The sequence below is a fragment of the Mytilus edulis genome, chromosome 3, assembly GCF_963676685.1.
Source record: "Mytilus edulis chromosome 3, xbMytEdul2.2, whole genome shotgun sequence".
Taxonomy (NCBI): domain Eukaryota; kingdom Metazoa; phylum Mollusca; class Bivalvia; order Mytilida; family Mytilidae; genus Mytilus; species Mytilus edulis.
The window spans coordinates 103872996-103891526 of NC_092346.1; the positions used below are offsets into that span (position 1 = coordinate 103872996).

At 32.5% G+C, this 18531-nt stretch overlaps 1 protein-coding gene across 34 annotated transcripts in view; it reads right to left on the bottom strand.

Moving 5' to 3' along the window:
* Nucleotides 1-18531, bottom strand: part of LOC139514704 (peripheral plasma membrane protein CASK-like) — a 181863-nt gene that overhangs the window by 43129 nt on the left and 120203 nt on the right. The gene's annotated exons all lie outside the window — the stretch shown is intronic.

Genomic DNA, 18531 nt, shown 5'->3' on the forward strand with positions numbered 1-18531 from the left:
AAATCTATATAGTGTCATATAATTACTTCATAACAGTGTATCAAATCTATATAGTGTCATGTAATTTCTTCATAACATGGTATCAAATCTATATAGTGTCATGTAATTACTTCATAACATTGTATCAAATCTATATAGTGTCATGCTATTACTTCATTGTATCAAATCTATATAGTGTCATGTAATTACTTCATTACATTGTATCAAATCTATATAGTGTCATGTTATTACTTCATAACATTGTATCAAATCTATATAGTGTCATGTAATTACTTCATAACATTGTATCGAATCTATAAAGTCTCATGTAATTACTTCATAACATTGGATCAAATCTATATAGTCTCTTGTAATTACTTCATAACATTGGATCAAATCTATATAGTCTCATGTAATTTCTTCATAACATTGTATCAAATCTATATAATCTCATGTAAATACTTCTTTTGATTAAGTTAAGCCATCTCAATTGATATTTTATAGTGTGTCTTTCTATGTTGTCATGTTACACTATTGTTTGAGATAAGGGTGTGTCTTTCTATGTTGTCATGTTACACTATTGTTTTAGATAAGGGTGTTTCTTGTTTGTTGTCATGTTACACTATTGTTTTAGATAAGGGTGTTTCTTGTTTGTTGTCATGTTACACTAATGTTTGAGATAAGGGTGTTTCTTGTTTGTTGTCATGTTACACTATTGTTTCAGATAAGGGTGTTTCTTGTTTGTTGTCATGTTACACTATTGTTTGAGATAAGGGTGTTTCTTGTTTGTTGTCATGTTACACTATTGTTTGAGATAAGGGTGTTTCTTGTTTGTTGTCATGTTACACTAATGTTTGAGATAAGGGTGTTTCTCGTTTGTTGTCATGTTACACTATTGTTTCAGATAAGGGTGTTTCTTGTTTGTTGTCATGTTACACTAATGTTTGAGATAAGGGTGTTTCTTGTTTGTTGTCATGTTACACTAATGTTTCAGATAAGGGTGTTTCTTGTTTGTTGTCATGTTACACTATTGTTTCAGATAAGGGTGTTTCTTGTTTGTTGTCATGTTACACTATTGTTTCAGATAAGGGTGTTTCTCGTTTGTTGTCATGTTACACTAATGTTTGAGATAAGGGTGTTTCTTGTTTGTTGTCATGTTACACTAATGTTTCAGATAAGGGTGTTTCTTGTTTGTTGTCATGTTACACTAATGTTTGAGATAAGGGTGTTTCTTGTTTGTTGTCATGTTACACTAATGTTTGAGATAAGGGTGTTTCTCGTTTGTTGTCATGTTACACTATTGTTTCAGATAAGGGTGTTTCTCGTTTGTTGTCATGTTACACTATTGTTTCAGATAAGGGTGTTTCTCGTTTGTTGTCATGTTACACTATTGTTTCAGATAAGGGTGTTTCTTGTTTGTTGTCATGTTACACTATTGTTTCAGATAAGGGTGTTTCTTGTTTGTTGTCATGTTACACTAATGTTTGAGATAAGGGTGTTTCTTGTTTGTTGTCATGTTACACTAATGTTTCAGATAAGGGTGTTTCTTGTTTGTTGTCATGTTACACTAATGTTTCAGATAAGGGTGTTTCTTGTTTGTTGTCATGTACACTAATGTTTCAGATAAGGGTGTTTCTTGTTTGTTGTCATGTTACACTAATGTTTCAGATAAGGGTGTTTCTTGTTTGTTGTCATGTTACACTAATGTTTCAGATAAGGGTGTTTCTCGTTTGTTGTCATGTTACACTAATGTTTCAGATAAGGGTGTTTCTTGTTTGTTGTCATGTTACACTAATGTTTGAGAAATGGGTGTTTCTCGTTTGTTGTCATGTTACACTATTGTTTGAGATAAGGGTGTTTCTTGTTTGTTGTCATGTTACACTAATGTTTGAGATAAGGGTGTTTCTTGTTTGTTGTCATGTTACACTATTGTTTAAGATAAGGGTGTTTCTCGTTTTTTTTTTTATAGATTAGACTGTTGGTATTCCTGTTTGAATGGTATTACACTTGTTATTTTGGGGCCCTTTATAGCTTCCTGTATGGTGTGAGTCAAGGCTCCATGTTGATACTTTAACCTATAAAACTATTTTATAGTGTGTCTTTCTATGTTGTCATGTTACACTATTGTTTGAGATAAGGGTATGTCTTTCTATGTTGTCATGTTACACTAATGTTTCAGATAAGGGTGTTTCTTGTTTGTTGTCATGTTACACTAATGTTTCAGATAAGGGTGTTTCTTGTTTGTTGTCATGTTACACTAATGTTTCAGATAAGGGTGTTTCTTGTTTGTTGTCATGTTACACTAATGTTTCAGATAAGGGTGTTTCTTGTTTGTTGTCATGTTACACTAATGTTTGAGAAATGGGTGTTTCTCGTTTGTTGTCATGTTACACTATTGTTTGAGATAAGGGTGTTTCTTGTTTGTTGTCATGTTACACTAATGTTTGAGATAAGGGTGTTTCTTGTTTGTTGTCATGTTACACTAATGTTTGAGATAAGGGTGTTTCTTGTTTGTTGTCATGTTACACTAATGTTTGAGATAAGGGTGTTTCTTGTTTGTTGTCATGTTACACTATTGTTTCAGATAAGGGTGTTTCTTGTTTGTTGTCATGTTACACTAATGTTTGAGATAAGGGTGTTTCTTGTTTGTTGTCATGTTACACTAATGTTTGAGATAAGGGTGTTTCTTGTTTGTTGTCATGTTACACTAATGTTTGAGATAAGGGTGTTTCTTGTTTGTTGTCATGTTACACTATTGTTTCAGATAAGGGTGTTTCTTGTTTGTTGTCATGTTACACTAATGTTTGAGATAAGGGTGTTTCTTGTTTGTTGTCATGTTACACTATTGTTTGAGATAAGGGTGTTTCTCGTTTTTTTTATATAGATTAGACTGTTGGTATTCCTGTTTGAATGGTATTACACTTGTTATTTTGGGGCCCTTTATAGCTTCCTGTATGGTGTGAGTCAAGGCTCCATGTTGATACTTTAACCTATAAAACTATTTTAATGCAGCTATATCATTTTAATCATACCACCCCCTCAGTAAACCTGAGACTTTACGAATAATAAAACCCCTGAAATAATAACATTAACTTAGAGTTTTATAATGTTTTTGGGGTGTTAAAGTGTTGATCAAAGCACATTTTGTATGAAGAGCAGAATTGTTATCAACTCTTTTATAGCCCTATAAAATTATAAAACGAAGCATACCATTTTTATAATTACATTTTATGCTTCAACCATGAAATTAAAGAGTTACATCAAATTTTTGTTTGTTTTTCACTGCATTATTTTAACATTGTCAATTAAGGAAAGCCTTTTCAGTCATAGCCGTTGTATTTCATATGAAAATAAAATATGATATTGGGGTTCCTCATGATTGCTGTCAGCCAATCAAAAGTACAAATTCTAATGAATAAATACATGTATTGTATCTTTTCAATTATAAAGAATGAACTTTTCAATAACACAGAAAAATAATGCTTTCAATTGAAAATATTCAGTACATCTAAACTTTATAATGAAATCAATTATGATGTAACAGAAAGAATGTATGTTGCACTTAACAAATTATATGCGGAAACATGGTTTGTGGTTGCTCGTTACAAATATGAAATATTGGCTAATTTGATACTCAATATGCAAACATACCATTTTCTACCAATTCATCAAAGTCGTCTTGATTCTTTTAAGCAGTTAATTAGGTTCAGTAGAAAATGACAAATCCTTAGAGAGCTGGTAATGTTAGCAACAATACCAAATTAGATTGATTACCTCAAAAGATTTATGTAAGGGAAAAGAACAGAATATAAATATAACTTCCAAGTAAGGATAGGATTACATATAAACATACAGAAACACCTAAAATAAATTGTTTACATTCCTTTCATAGAAATAAAATTATATATAGATCATTTCTACAGTTATTTCTTTTTTTTAATAAAACTTGACATTCCCCAAAGCAGGTCTTGTTTTCCTTTTATCTCCAACTAACAGCAAGGGCAATAACTCTGATTAAATGATTGGTTTTGATAGTCCTACCATTCCTTAATTCATACACCTTTACAAGGCCGTAGCTACCCTTGAGGCAAGTGAGGCAATTGCCTCACTAAAATTTCAACATTGATCAATTTTTTTTTATACATATATATAAATATAATAGTCATTTGTTGTTCTGTCTCAACCTTAATTTCTATAACTTGTCATCATTCCTTTTAAACTATTCTTCCTGGAAATAACTCAGCATCTCAACGGGTGGTGTTTCTCGATTACATTAACCTAGTAACGATAATCATCATGGATCTTTAGTTAAAAACAGGCTCTTGCAGAAAAGGGAAAAGCGACACTGAAGGTAAAGAAGGAATAATTCTAGTAAACTTTTTTTTTTAACAGAGTCTGAGTATTGTATATAACTTCATTAGAACAATAAAAAAACGATAAGTAGACTGAAAAATAAAGTACTGGTCTTCGGAAGGGGGCAGTCCTGTCTGCGTATTCATTTCTCCGTTTTACCAACTTTTGACAAATCAAGTACTGGGCATCGTAAGGGGCAGTCCTGTCTGCGTATTCATTTCACGAACTTTAAACTTTCTCTTTACAGATAAATGAAATATAAATAATATGAAACATGAATGCATGGATTAGTTTTTATCCATGTTTCTTTAACCTTAAAAATTGAAAGAATATCCCATATTCCAATTTGATATTATTGAGGAATGGTAGAACCTTTAATACAGGATTTTGTCTTTACTTATTCAGGACTACGGAATTTCGTTTCTTTATATTCGGGGTTAAGGTTTCGGACACCCCCAAACCCAAACCCTTAAATTTATAGATTCTGGAACTAAAATACCACCAACTATTTCCAGAAATATTGTGAAATTACGGAACTACATGTACAAACGTCAAAAATCCATTCCAATTTTCCTGTACCCATATATAAGTACTCTATAGATAGAATCATATACATGTATCTTACTCTCATTCTATCCCTAGTCTGTCTACTCTTTGTCAGCATAAAAGCCATTTTAATATTTTGTAACTGCGACTGTAATGGTGCTTACAGGAAAGCTTAATTCCCTTTTGCAAACAAAACTGTTACTACCGATGCTGCTACCGAATTGCTGATGGAGAAGGAATTGGAAGAAGACATTGATCATTGTGTTGATGATGATGTGCTACCTTTAAAAACACAGACTGTCCTGAAACAACTAAAAAATTGGAAAAGAGCATGCATGAGTGGCGCGAGATTGTGCGGTCTTGCCATGCTCCATGTTAATCACGATAAGGATATCAGCAGACCAAATTATGATTCTGAAACCATTTGACTGAACCGGCCATAGAAAAATTTGGAAAACTCTACTGAATCGAAGTTTGTTCTATGTTCTGGCAGCAGACTCAAATCAGTGATATTTGGATGATTATCTTACATATAAATTTAAATAAAGTTGTTAAAAATTTGGTGTTAGTAAAAGTCTTAAAAAATGAAAAATTTATATAAAAAGTGTCCAAATTCAAACATTATCAAACTCTCTAAAAATGCCTAGAATGCAGGATTTTGCACCATTCATTTCATACCCTCCAAAAAAAAATTTCGCCTCGCTTTGATCAGCTCATTTATTTTGCCTCACTAAAATAAGATGCCTAGCTATGGCCTTGCTTTACTGGTAACACATATAATAAATTGCTTGATAGTCAAATTAAAGAATGAGTCACTGGTATTGAAAAAGAAACAAAATCTACAAATTTTAATTAATTCTTGTTAAAAGAAAAAACTGGTAGTTTATTCATAACTCAACTCTTTTTGACAAGACAGGACTCGTTTGTTAGCCTTGACACAGACACATTAAAATGAAACATTCCAACAGAAACCAGAGCTCAAGCTAACATAATTCTGTATTAGGTTTGTTATACTGAAGACCAAGGCTGTATTAGAGGGAAACCTATTGATTATCTGATTATTAACACCAATCCAGTTAAATTGAACTTTAGTTACATCATTTCTCACTTATTTATTAATGTCAAAGCACTGAAATACTGTTTTTTGGGGCGCATGAAGATTAAAAAATTCTGAACAAAAACAAGAGCTAAAGGGGTGATGCTAATTATTACGTGTGGTATAATAAAACTATTGTATTCACTCATAAACAAAAATATTTACAGCATGTTTTCTGTCCATGAACAAAAAAAAAAAATAAACTGGTTTTCCAAATTTTGTCTGTATGAATATTGTATTTTTTTTTTAATAGAAACAACAGCTCTATTTATTTGCAAACCAAAATTAAGACTACTAAGTAAACATGTGATAAACATTTCTGAGTTTCTGATTGTTTTCAATTCAAGGCTGCATACTGATGTTTCAATGTTAAATAAAGAAAACACATTATCCTGACAAATTGCCCTCAGAATTACTTAGAGTAATTTTATACAGCTCTCTCTTCATGTTTCTATTGCTCAGCCCAGACTAACTGTAAATTATGAGAACCAAGTGAAAATTCAATTGGCCTCTCAAATCAATCTTAATACTGTATAAAATGTCTAAAAGGTGCTATTGACTCGATTACAGAATCGATACGATTTGTATAAAAACATGCTGGAAAACAGAACTAATAGCATTATGTGGGTTGGATCTTTGTGGTACCAATTTGATATTCTATGCAATTCATGTGATTAATTGGTTTTAATATCAATAAAGAAGTATTTTTCCTCCAACAACAGCTAAAATCATCAAAAATTTATTGTTAACAAAATAAACTTTAAGATAGCAAAATACTTTCTGGATCAAATTTGCAGTAACATCACCTTTAATGCATTTGATTTTCATTGTCTCACTATTTTCCAACAACTATTTTGTAAGAAAAAAAAACCAAACTGTATTGGACTATTGGTAAGACTTATCAAAATCTAAATCGGAATAATAATTCCAAATTTTAGGTCTTTGCCTCTCTTAAAGTGGTGAAAAGCTATAACAAATCTAGAACACTAAGGAAAACATTTTTACAAAATATCAAGATGCTAAACATTTGCATCATTTGGTCTCTGGTGTACAGTTGTTAGATTACAGGCAATCATACCACATCTCCTTATTTTATTGGCAATCATACCACATCTCCTTATTTTATTGGCAATCATACCACATCTCCTTATTTTATTGGCAATCATACCACATCTCCTTATTTTATTGGCAATCATACCACATCTCCTTATTCTATAAGATTGGCAATCATACCACATCTCCTTATTTTATATGGCAATCCAATTTAACCTAATATAAAAACACACTTACAGGAATTAATTCAGTTTTAGCAAACAAGCTTTAATTCTTTTTTAGTTCTCATATATTGGAAGGGTCATGTATAGATATCAAACTAAGCAGTAGTATATGTTCTATTGTCATGTATAGATATCAAACTAAGCAGTAGTATATGTTCTATTGATGATTACTAATGAAGAATAACTAGAATATACAAGGCATTAAGCATGACATGTACCAACAGTAAACCATCATATTTTCTAATGATCATTTTACTGTATTTATTCCAAATCAATACTCCTTTCAAATCAGATATACATTTATCAATATAGAGGCTCATATTCATTCTAGTTTCACAATTATTAAAGTATTGGAAATAAGCACAACACAAAATATTACCATCTTATTCACAGACATTTTTAAAGAAATTACAGACCTGCAAATTTGCATAACAATATGTCAAATCTTTTGTCATAATCATACATTTCAAACAGGATAGCTGATCCTTATTTTTACAACCATGTTGTTTACCAAGCCTGAAAATTTAGATACGATCATCGGAAACTTATGAATCCTTTAAATAAACTATTTCTAAAAGATTTTCGATTCAACACTTTAATCAGATTTTTGAACATTGCTTTTATTGGTATAAATATTTATTTTGTTATCAGTAAATTAAAATCAAACTAAATATTATACAGTTTACAATCTGCTGACATCTATATTATGGTAATTCACAAGGTTATATTTTTCTCTGACTGTTAACAATGTCTTTACACTAAATCCATTGGATGTCTGATGTGTAATGATTGATTTTTTTGTCTAAGAAACATGATTTTTTTGTTAGTTGTCATTGGCTTTGAAGTTATTTTCAGTAATTTCCAGTACTCTCACATCTGTACTTGTATGTCTTTTTCTTGTGAGGGATATGTAAATTATGATGAGTTTTGCCCATATAGTTTGTTAATACGTTGTACTGCTTACTGTTGTTCATAGTTAGAGGAAAGGATTGGTGCCCATAAATGCATTGAACACACCTGTAGTTCAGTGGTTGTTTTTGTTTCATTAAATTAATAAATATATAAACTGATAAGTGGTTAAAAATAACATCAGTGTAAACTAAGTTTTTATAAAACCTAACACCTCTATATTAATATGAGTTGTGGTTAAACCTAACACCTCTATACACTAAATGTATGGTTTTATAACTCAGAATTATATCTTTTAAGCTGTTAAGTAATCAAGTTTTCCTCCATCCATCTATTCGCCTTGGGCTTAAATCTTCATAAAACATGACCAAGTATTGTCTAACCTATAAATCAAATACTGGCCCTCAAATTTATATAACTTGGTAAAAGGGCCTATCAGACTGGGTTGTACCTGATTGGGGAGGTACGTGATTAGCAAAGCCAATTACAATATGTCTTCACCATTTCATAAGGTAGTATAGAGAGACATTGGTTGATTATGCTGCTGTCTTCGAATGATAATTTCTGAAATAGTTTTCAATATTAGTTTTAAAGTCTTTAGAAATCTGGTCAAATATTTCTTTTCACAACACTGACATTGCACTATCAACCTGAAACTTAATATCTGTTGTTAAATTTTCTTATATTCTTTTGGCTAAATCAATAAGATCAGACTTTTCATTAATTTAGCAAGAAAAATATGAGAAATAACTATACTTCAAATTTTCTTCTTCTTCATATTTGATTGCTATTATAATGTTTGAATAAATCTTACCGTATTTGTGTCATGTGAACTTTGTGTACCCGAGTTCAGTCTCTGTTGTGACTCCCTCCTTTTATTATTATCCTCATGCACTTTTAAAACCCATAACAACGCACACATTCTTATAATAGATCGTTCGTGTCTTGAGTTATGGTAATGGTCAATGGGGTCAGTGTTATGAAAGTTTGACATGGTATTTGAAACTTCTATTGGTTGACAGCAGGTGAAATTTTCTGAGACAAATGTCAGTTTGGATAAAATAAGATCCGACAAATACATGTTAACACACCGCTTGACAGTTGATAACAACAGCACAATGTTTATATGTCTTTAAGTTGGCTATTAGTGACATTAGGATTATGTCAAACAATATCCATCGCAAACTTCACCTTGAACTATAGAAGCAATTCCATAAGAAGTCGTTCTTAACTGACCAAAAACAATTACCACCACCATAGAGTTCCTTTGCCTGGCAATTGTCAATAAATATATGATTTAGTTATTGGGAAGAAATCGCTAACCTTTTCAATGTTGTTGCTCTGCAGACAAATAGACATCACATGACTTTGTACCTCAGCACAATTAGAGAACACTCAAAAATAATCATCTATGACGGGATAGATCTGTTTTTCCATATATAAGCACAACTATTCAACAAACTTGATTGATCCCGTCTATTTAAATATTACTGACAGGGCATAGTATTGTCGAGGAGTAAATCCCTATGTTTCCAATATAGAGTCAGAAAACCAATCCATAGTTTTAGCATATTTTTCAATAAGAAATCTTATTCCTTTAAATCACACTTGACAGGAAATACATCTCTTTGCAATTACGAATAAAAAATGTGTGAAGGATCAATGTCAATATATATTGAACTATAACAGCTTCCTAAATAGGAAATGATAATTAATGGAACAACTAATTTCTAGCAGGATTTAAAAGTGTTAAAGTGTTTTAATGGTTATACAACTAAATCAGGTATCCACAAAAGTATCAAAAGTGACAATACAATGTCAGACATATTGGGCTGTTGATAATACAATGTCATGACTTTCTGTTCAGAGGCTTACAGGATAAAAGGGGCATGCTTAAATAAAGGTACCCATGTCGGTGATCTGTCTGTAAGTTTATTGACGAAAAATCAAAAACCAACTTTAAGTTCCTACAAAGACTGAAGGAGAAAGCATTAGGTTTCTATGACACTGTGTGCCATGATGAAAAGAAGTTATCAGCATAAAGAGTAAACTGTGGTTACCAAATTTTCTTGTAAATAAAAGGTTTCATTGAAAAACTTTGAGTAAATCAATCAAAGCATACTATAACAAGTAGGCTATATGTAAACAAAAAATGTCTTAAATCTGAGAATTCAAGTCCTGAAACCCTGGAAATCCAAACAAAAAAGGGAAAATCCAAAAGGATCTTTAATATACCACCTTAACTGTGTACAGTTTCAAGTAATTTGGTCTAAACAAACATAAATTAGTGTGATGAAGGTGAAAAATTGCCCTAAATCTGATGATTAAAGTTCTGTTAGACTAAAAAAAAAGTTTAAAAAATTAAAAGGAAGCTTTTTTGGTCAATCCTAATGTTGTGTTAAAATTTCATAAGAATTGTATAAATCATTCTGATTATTCTGATTATTGTCAAGTGTTTGTCATATGGACAGTTATACAAAAAAAGACTTGCTAGGGTATTGGTCTCATTAAAATGAAGAGAAATGAAAAAGGTATCTAGAGATTATCCATATTTTCCAAGAAATATCAAGTCTATATCCTTTACCCCAATATAACAGACCAGTCTGTATTTCAAAGGTATCATATATTATAAGTTGTAGAGAGTCTTATAACAAAAACACTTTAGGGACTGCTGAAGAAATTTATTGATTGACATGTTTCGGTGCCTAGGGCACCGTCATCAGGATAAAAACAATACATAAAATCATGCTGAAGTACAAATTGGGTTGTAAAAATTTAAACGTCACAATGTTACAATGGTAAGTAACGTTATTATATAATAGCAACTGAAAGTGAAAGTTCATTGTAAGTATGTAAGTAAACTATACTAGAGGCTCTCAAGAGCCTGTATCGCTCACCTGATTCTACTTGGGTTTTTGAAATCATATGAAAAAATATAAAATTTGGCTAAAAGTGACAACACAACCTCATTGATAAGGAAAGGAACATGTTTAATTTCATTCAAAAGTCCCCCACTGGCGGCCATCTTGGATGGCGGATCGGCTACAAAGTAACAACACTTGGTCAGCACCTCATAAGGAACATTCATGCCATGTTTGGTTTTATTCCATTCAGTGGTTCTCTAAAAGAAGTCATTTGTATGCATTTCCCATAGGGTCCTATGTTAAACTAAGTCCCCTGCTGGCGGCCATCTTGGATGATGGATCTGCTACAAAGTAACAACACTTGGTCAGCACCTCATAAGGAACATTCATGCAATGTTTAGTTTTATTCCATTCAGTGGTTCTCTAAAAGAAGTCATTTGTATGCATTTCCAATAGGGTCCTATGTTAAACTAAGTCCCTGCTGGCGGCCATCTTGGATAATGGATCGGCTACAAAGTAACAACACTTGGTCAGCACCACATTAGGAACATTCATGCCATGTTTGATTTCATTCCATTCAGTGGTTCTCTAAAAGAAGTCATTTGTATGCATTTCCCATAGGGTCCTATGTTAAACTAAGTCCCATGCTGGCGGCCATCTTGGATGATGGATGGGCTACAAAGAAACAACACATGGTCAGCACGGCATAAGGAACATTCATGCAATGTTTGGTTTCATTCCATTCAGTTGTTCTCTAAAAGAAGTCATTTGTATGCATTTCCCATAGGGTCCTATGTTAAACTAAGTCCCCCGCTGGCGTCCATCTTGGATAATGGATCGGCTACAAAGTAACAACACTTGGTCAGCACCACATTAGGAACATTCATGCCATGTTTGATTTCATTCCATTCAGTGGTTCTCTAAAAGAAGTCATTTGTATGCATTTCCCATAGGGTCCTATGTTAAACTAAGTCCCCCGCTGGCGGCCATCTTGGATGATGGATTGGCTACAAAGTAACAACACTTGGTCAGCACTCCATAAGGAACATTCATGCTATGTTTGGTTTCATTCCATTAAGTGGTTCTCTAGAAGAAGTCATTTGTATGCATTTCCCATAGGGTCCTATGTTAAACTAAGTCCCCCGCTGGCGGCCATCTTGGATGATGGATCGGCTACAAAGTAACAACACTTGGTCAGCACTCCATAAGGAACATTCATGCTATGTTTGGTTTCATTCCATTTAGTGGTTCTCTAGAAGAAGTCATTTGTATGCATTTCCCATAGGGTCCTATGTTAAACTAAGTCCCCCGCTGGCGGCCATCTTGGATGATGGATCGGCTACAAAGTAACAACACTTGGTCAGCACCCCATAAGGAACATTCATGCTATGTTTGGTTTTATTCCATTCAGTGGTTCTATAAAAGAAGTCATTTGTATGCATTTCCCATAGGGTCCTATGTTAAACTAAGTTCCCGGCTGGCGGCCATCTTGGATGATGGATCGGCAACAAAGTAACAACACTTGGTCAGCACCTCATAAGGAACATTCATGCCATGTTTGGTTTCATTCCATTCAGTGGTTCTCTAGAGGAAGTCATTTGTATGCATTTCCCATAGGGTCCTATGTTAAACTAAGTCCCCGGCTAGCAGCCATCTTGGATGATGGATCGGCAACAAAGTAACAACACTTGGTCAGTACCTCATAAGGAACATTCATGCCATGTTTGGTTTCATTCCATTCAGTGGTTCTCTAAAAGAAGTCATTTGTATGCATTTCCCATAGGGTCCTATGTTAAACTAAGTCCCCCGCTGGCGGCCATCTTGGATGATGGATCGGCTACAAAGTAACAACACTTGGTCAGCACCTCATAAGGAACATTCATGCCATGTTTGGTTCCATTCCATTCAGTGGTTCTCTAGAAGAAGTTCAAAATGTAAATTGTTAACGACGACGACGACGGACGACGGACGACGGACGACGACGACGGACGACGACGGACGACGGACGCCAAGTGGTGAGAAAAGCTCACTTGGCCCTTCGGGCCAGGTGAGCTAAAAAAGAAATTAAAATAAAATGTTTTTGTTGTGAAAAAGTTTGTGAAAAGTATTCTGCCAAAATGTGTTTGTTCTCTTGCATCGTGAAAAGAATAATACAATAAGTTGTCAGGCTGTGTATAGACAGTATAGGTTGTGTGGTCTGAATGTTCATTTAACTTTCTTCTCCAAATTAACGACATTTTACCAGCAATTCCGTACCATTTCGACTGGCTTCCCTTGGCCAGAGGTACTACTTCCAATCGTGTCAGGAATGCTGTAAAATGTTTCGGTAGCCGAGAGTTAAGGACAAAGTATAAATATCACTAGTCTATGCTGAATTTTAACTATGTGTTCGTTCATCAAACTATCGGGAATGGCCAGTAATCTGTAAAAGTGGTTGTATCTCGAGGGTTGTATGTTTGATTAACATATTTTCAGGAGCATCAGATTAAATTTGAAGAATACGAAGTCGGGTGCATTTAATTTCAAATGAATTCTGTAAGAGAGAAATAATTTCCTATCACTGTTCTTTTCCTCCTTAGGACTCGATTGGTTAAGATGGTCCATTATTATTTATTTCTTTTCTTGTGTTGGATGGCAGCATTATCGGAAGGTTCCTGTGGGCGCCTCAACAAAATATAACTTTGTTTACTCTGTGCGAATGGCTAGTATGATTAGCGCTGGTTGCAACGGCTGTTTCCTTACTGAATGTAGGGGTTCACGATAAAAATAAAATCAATTACAAACGAAAGTGAACCAACGAAAGTGAACCAACGAAAGTGAACCAACGAAAGTGAACCAACGCCAGGTGAATCTGTAGTACCGTAGAGTCCATAAAGTAGATACCTCGGGTATGCTGGGTCATTATGATAAAAAACATAAAATGTAGAGAGTCTTATAACAACAACACTTTAGGGACTGCTGCAGAAATTTATTGATCGACATGATATATTATAAATGTTGAAAACATATAAGTGCAATAATATATAGGTGACATGAACACTTCATATAAGGATACAACCAATTATTCACTTGAAGGTTGTCACTAGCAGTAATGAAATTGGCAAAGATGCTTATTATCCAAATAAGGTTTGATTTACAATAAACCAACAATAGCCATTCAAAGAGAAACCTGAGGTAAAGCTTTCTTCTTGATGAAGCTATAAAAGTCAGATCTCATACTTGAAAGAGGAAACCTATTGATAATATGTCGGCTGGAAATTAGCTGGAAATTATGTTTGTTCATTCACTTCAAAGAATGGCTCAGATAATATTTCCTGAAAAGTCAGATCTTGTTTATAGGTAATATGATGGGAGTTGCTAATTATAAAATCATTATACTAGCATTTATAAATTTTATATTTAAAGAAAACTTTTCTAGAAATCTGATAACTTATCCCTTAAAATAAATAGAATCCTTGAATGGAAAAAAAGAAGATGTGGTATGATTGTCAATTACAGACAACTTACCACAAGAGACCAAAATAACACAGAAATTAACAACTATAGGTTACTGTACGGCCTTCAACAATGAGAAAATTCAATACAACATAGTCAGCTATAAAAGGTTAGGTTAGGTTGGGTAAGGTTCTATTTCTTCATCTCAGCTTCAGCTTCATTCAGAAATACAACTGAGCAGATTTTTTTTTTACTTCATTTAATTTTGGATTTTCAAGTGCTATATATATATATATATATATATATATATATATATGACAATTAGTGGAACTCCTGTATGATCTAAAACAAGCATTACACAATTTTCAAATTTAAGCCTAATATCTACTTACTGAGCAGACACTCTGTTTGACTGTTAAATATCAAAATACAGAACAGATTGAAAACAAAGAGTTCAAATTAAAATCAACTTATATAAATTGGCAAATGCACCATAATGAAGAGTAGCAACTATTGATTTCCTCTTATATACCAACTGTTTAAACACTACTTCAAAGGACACTCGCTCACTGCCATTGATCCTGGTCAACTGACCACTGATGGATTGTTCAGAAACAAATTGTCTGGTAAAGTAGCAGCTATATCAATCATTGTAAAATCTGATCAAAGAGACAAATGACATATGTGGAAAAGAACATTTTATCAGAGACACAGTACAAATAACAATCTGCCTATCAACAACAATACAGTTTACTTTGGATTGATTTCAGTTCTGTCAGGGCTGTCAATATGTTACAGTTGACAAACCTCATAAATATCATTACATGCACAGCAAAAACACACAAAAACCAAAGGAACCTTGCTTTTATTACTTTAAACTGTAAATGTGACTCTACCAAAACTCAAACTTGATCTGTGTATTGTAGTTATCAATATTGTGTACAAGATTCATAAAGTTAAGTTGAGGCAAAACAAAGTTAGAGAATGGTAATGAAAAATTCAGCAATTTTTCAACTTGTAAAGGGGCATAACTTTAGAATGGTAAAAGTGATACCACCAAAGTTCAAACTTGTTCTGTGTTTTGTGTTTATGAGCATTGTGTATAGGTTTCCTAACATTTGATTTTAGCAAAATAAAGTTTAAGGACAGAAATTAATTTCGGGACAAACGGATGTTCCGACAGACAAGGGTAAAACTTAATGTCCCCTTGTCTATGTCAGAAGCATAACATATTGTTTTACCAGTTCCATTCAATAAAGAATATTTATGGAATAAAACAATAAGTATTTGATATCTAAACCCATTCTTTTTCAATACAGCAAAGATTAGCAATTGAATGAAATTGCTTATGGTAATTGAAGGGAACCCTGGGAACAAGAATCTGATTCCAATACATCGTAGATATCTATTCCTCATTATATATAACAGATACCATGACTGCTTAAATAGAAATATTTGTACATAAGGTCAAGTATTGTTATTCCAGTAGGATCAAATCTTTATTGATGTTATACCTAACACTATCAGAATCACAGTGATCAGAATGAATGATACATTTTGCATACAAGTTATACATTTGTTTCTACAGCATTATCAATAATTAAATGAAATATACAGCAAATTTAAATAATGTCAAGAAGAAATTATGAAGAGAAGATGGATAAAGAAAATAGAAATTGATTCTACAATTAAATTTATTTTTCCTTTACGATTTGCCAAATAAGAATCAAAATATCTTTTTTCATTTACAATTTTTCAGAGTTTAGTGTGATGTCCATTTTTGCTGAACTAGGATACATTTGTTAAAGCCTGTCACCAGGTGCCGATATTTCTCGCTTCATTGAAGACCCATTAAACTGTTTTCTGATCTTTTTTTTTTTATTATTGTCTCTTTGACACATTCCCTGCTTCCATTTTCAATTTGACAGTTATCATATTTATGGTGGAGAACTTTCATCCTATCCATTAACAAATGTTTTAATACCTGAGCAGCCTTCAATCATTTCCGTATATACCTATTCTTATGATTTGAGGGGAAATTGTAGTTTAGGGGATATAAGTATTCTTGGTTTTGTTAAAGTCTGCATTTAAATCTTAAGATAATTTGTACTAAGTTGAATGTCTAAATTGATAAGATTGGTATCCCACAAAATTATATTTTTTGTAATGTAAATGTCACTAGATTCAGCAGTCCTTCATTTTTTGGAATGTTAAAATATTCTATTATCAATGAACCCACAGTCACTATGTGAAAGTAAATTCCAAAATAAAACTTTGACTTAATGTTTCCTTTCTGGTTATTGAAAGGTTCAACAAAATAATGGAACTACTGTAACTTCATCTGAAATTTGAATTTAATTTACAACTAAGCCATTTTACGATATCAAATCAAACATCTTTTAATAATTTGCTAAGACAGAATTGACCACTGGAAAGAGAATTGAAATGAAAGGAAATAGTTTTGGTTGTACAAATGTAGGTTCATGTAATCAAGTATTCAATCTAGTTTTTTCATTTAGACTATTATTGTACCCAACCATAAATTCCCAATGGAAAACCTATGTAGTAATTCAATTTTAAAGTTATAATGGAAGTGTGAATATTCACAATTATTGACGTTATTTGTATATACCATTATTTAATATTTTATGAGCAAAAAACCTGTGACCATCATAATAGCTTTATGATCTCAAACTGACAATAATATTTGCATTGAAAAAGATTTCCCCTTGAGCTTTACAGTTTTTAATTAGCACTTTGTAATATGTTTCAGGCTAGAATTCCGCTATGGTTATTTATTAACAAATACTTTTTAATAGTATTACAGGCTGTGAAATAAATTATTATATAAATGTAACTATAAAAGTACAGATATTTAAAAAAAAAAATCAGCTGATTTTGACGAATCAAGTTAAATTCTTTCCAAAAACTATGGTTAAGGACAATTATATGAGATCTCTGAAGAATCCTGATTAAATTTTACCTAATTTAACCCAAACAGTTTGACGCCTGATAATTTCCAACTCTCATGAATGATCTAACTAATATAAGGGACTGCTAACCCTTCTGAACACACAAAAGGAGATTTTTGTGTAGTCATGTCCAATATTAATCAAAGCCTTAAAGGCTGTAAAAGCAATTGCTGCCATGTTAATGTTTGGGGACTTTTATTTTTCATCCACATATATACAAGAATTAAACCTGACATGAGTGTTGTCTAGTTAAAAGTAAGAAGGTTTTAACTTTATATAAATAAAAGACTTTAGCAGAAAGTCATTTTTAATATGTTTTATATTTCACAAGGAGACAACACTTTTACCAGGCTAAAGTTGGGGTCAAATATACATGTGCTGAAACATATAACTCAAAAAGAAATCATCATGGATTATCCCCTGGTAGTGTTTGTAACTTCCTTGGCAATAATTTCCTTTATTGATTTAATTTTAACAATTTTCATTATTAATTTATATTTAACCATTAACACAAATGATTAAGTTAAAACATTTCAACTTTCCAGACGCAAATGTTAAAAAACGGGAAAGAAATAAAATATCTTACAAGACATAAACATGTAAAGAATAAATGTATATTTCAGCTTAATAAAAATATTTTCATAATGTTACTTTGTCATCATTTTTAAAACTAAGTTCCAAACATTATTGCTCAGTTGATGTGTCCTTCTGATGCGGTACGAGCACAGGCACTTGTTTCTATCCATAGGAAGGTCGATTATCCATATAAATAGTTTTATATGGATAGTCGACCTTCCTATGGATAGAAACAAGTGCTTGTTTCTATCCATAGGAAGATAGAAACAAGTGCATGTGGGTACGAGATAACTACAATTCTCATGCAATTCAACGGGGCCAGCTGAAGGACGCCTCCGGGTGCGGGAATTTTTCGCTGCATTGAAGACCTGTTGGTGACCTTAATTCTGCTGTTGTATGTTTTTCTATGGTCGGGTTGTTGTCTCTTTGACAAATTCCCCATTTCCATTCTCAATTTTATTATACGAACAAGAACAAACAGCTTTGCTTTGATATTTATCAATTTTTAGGAAACATTGCGAAAA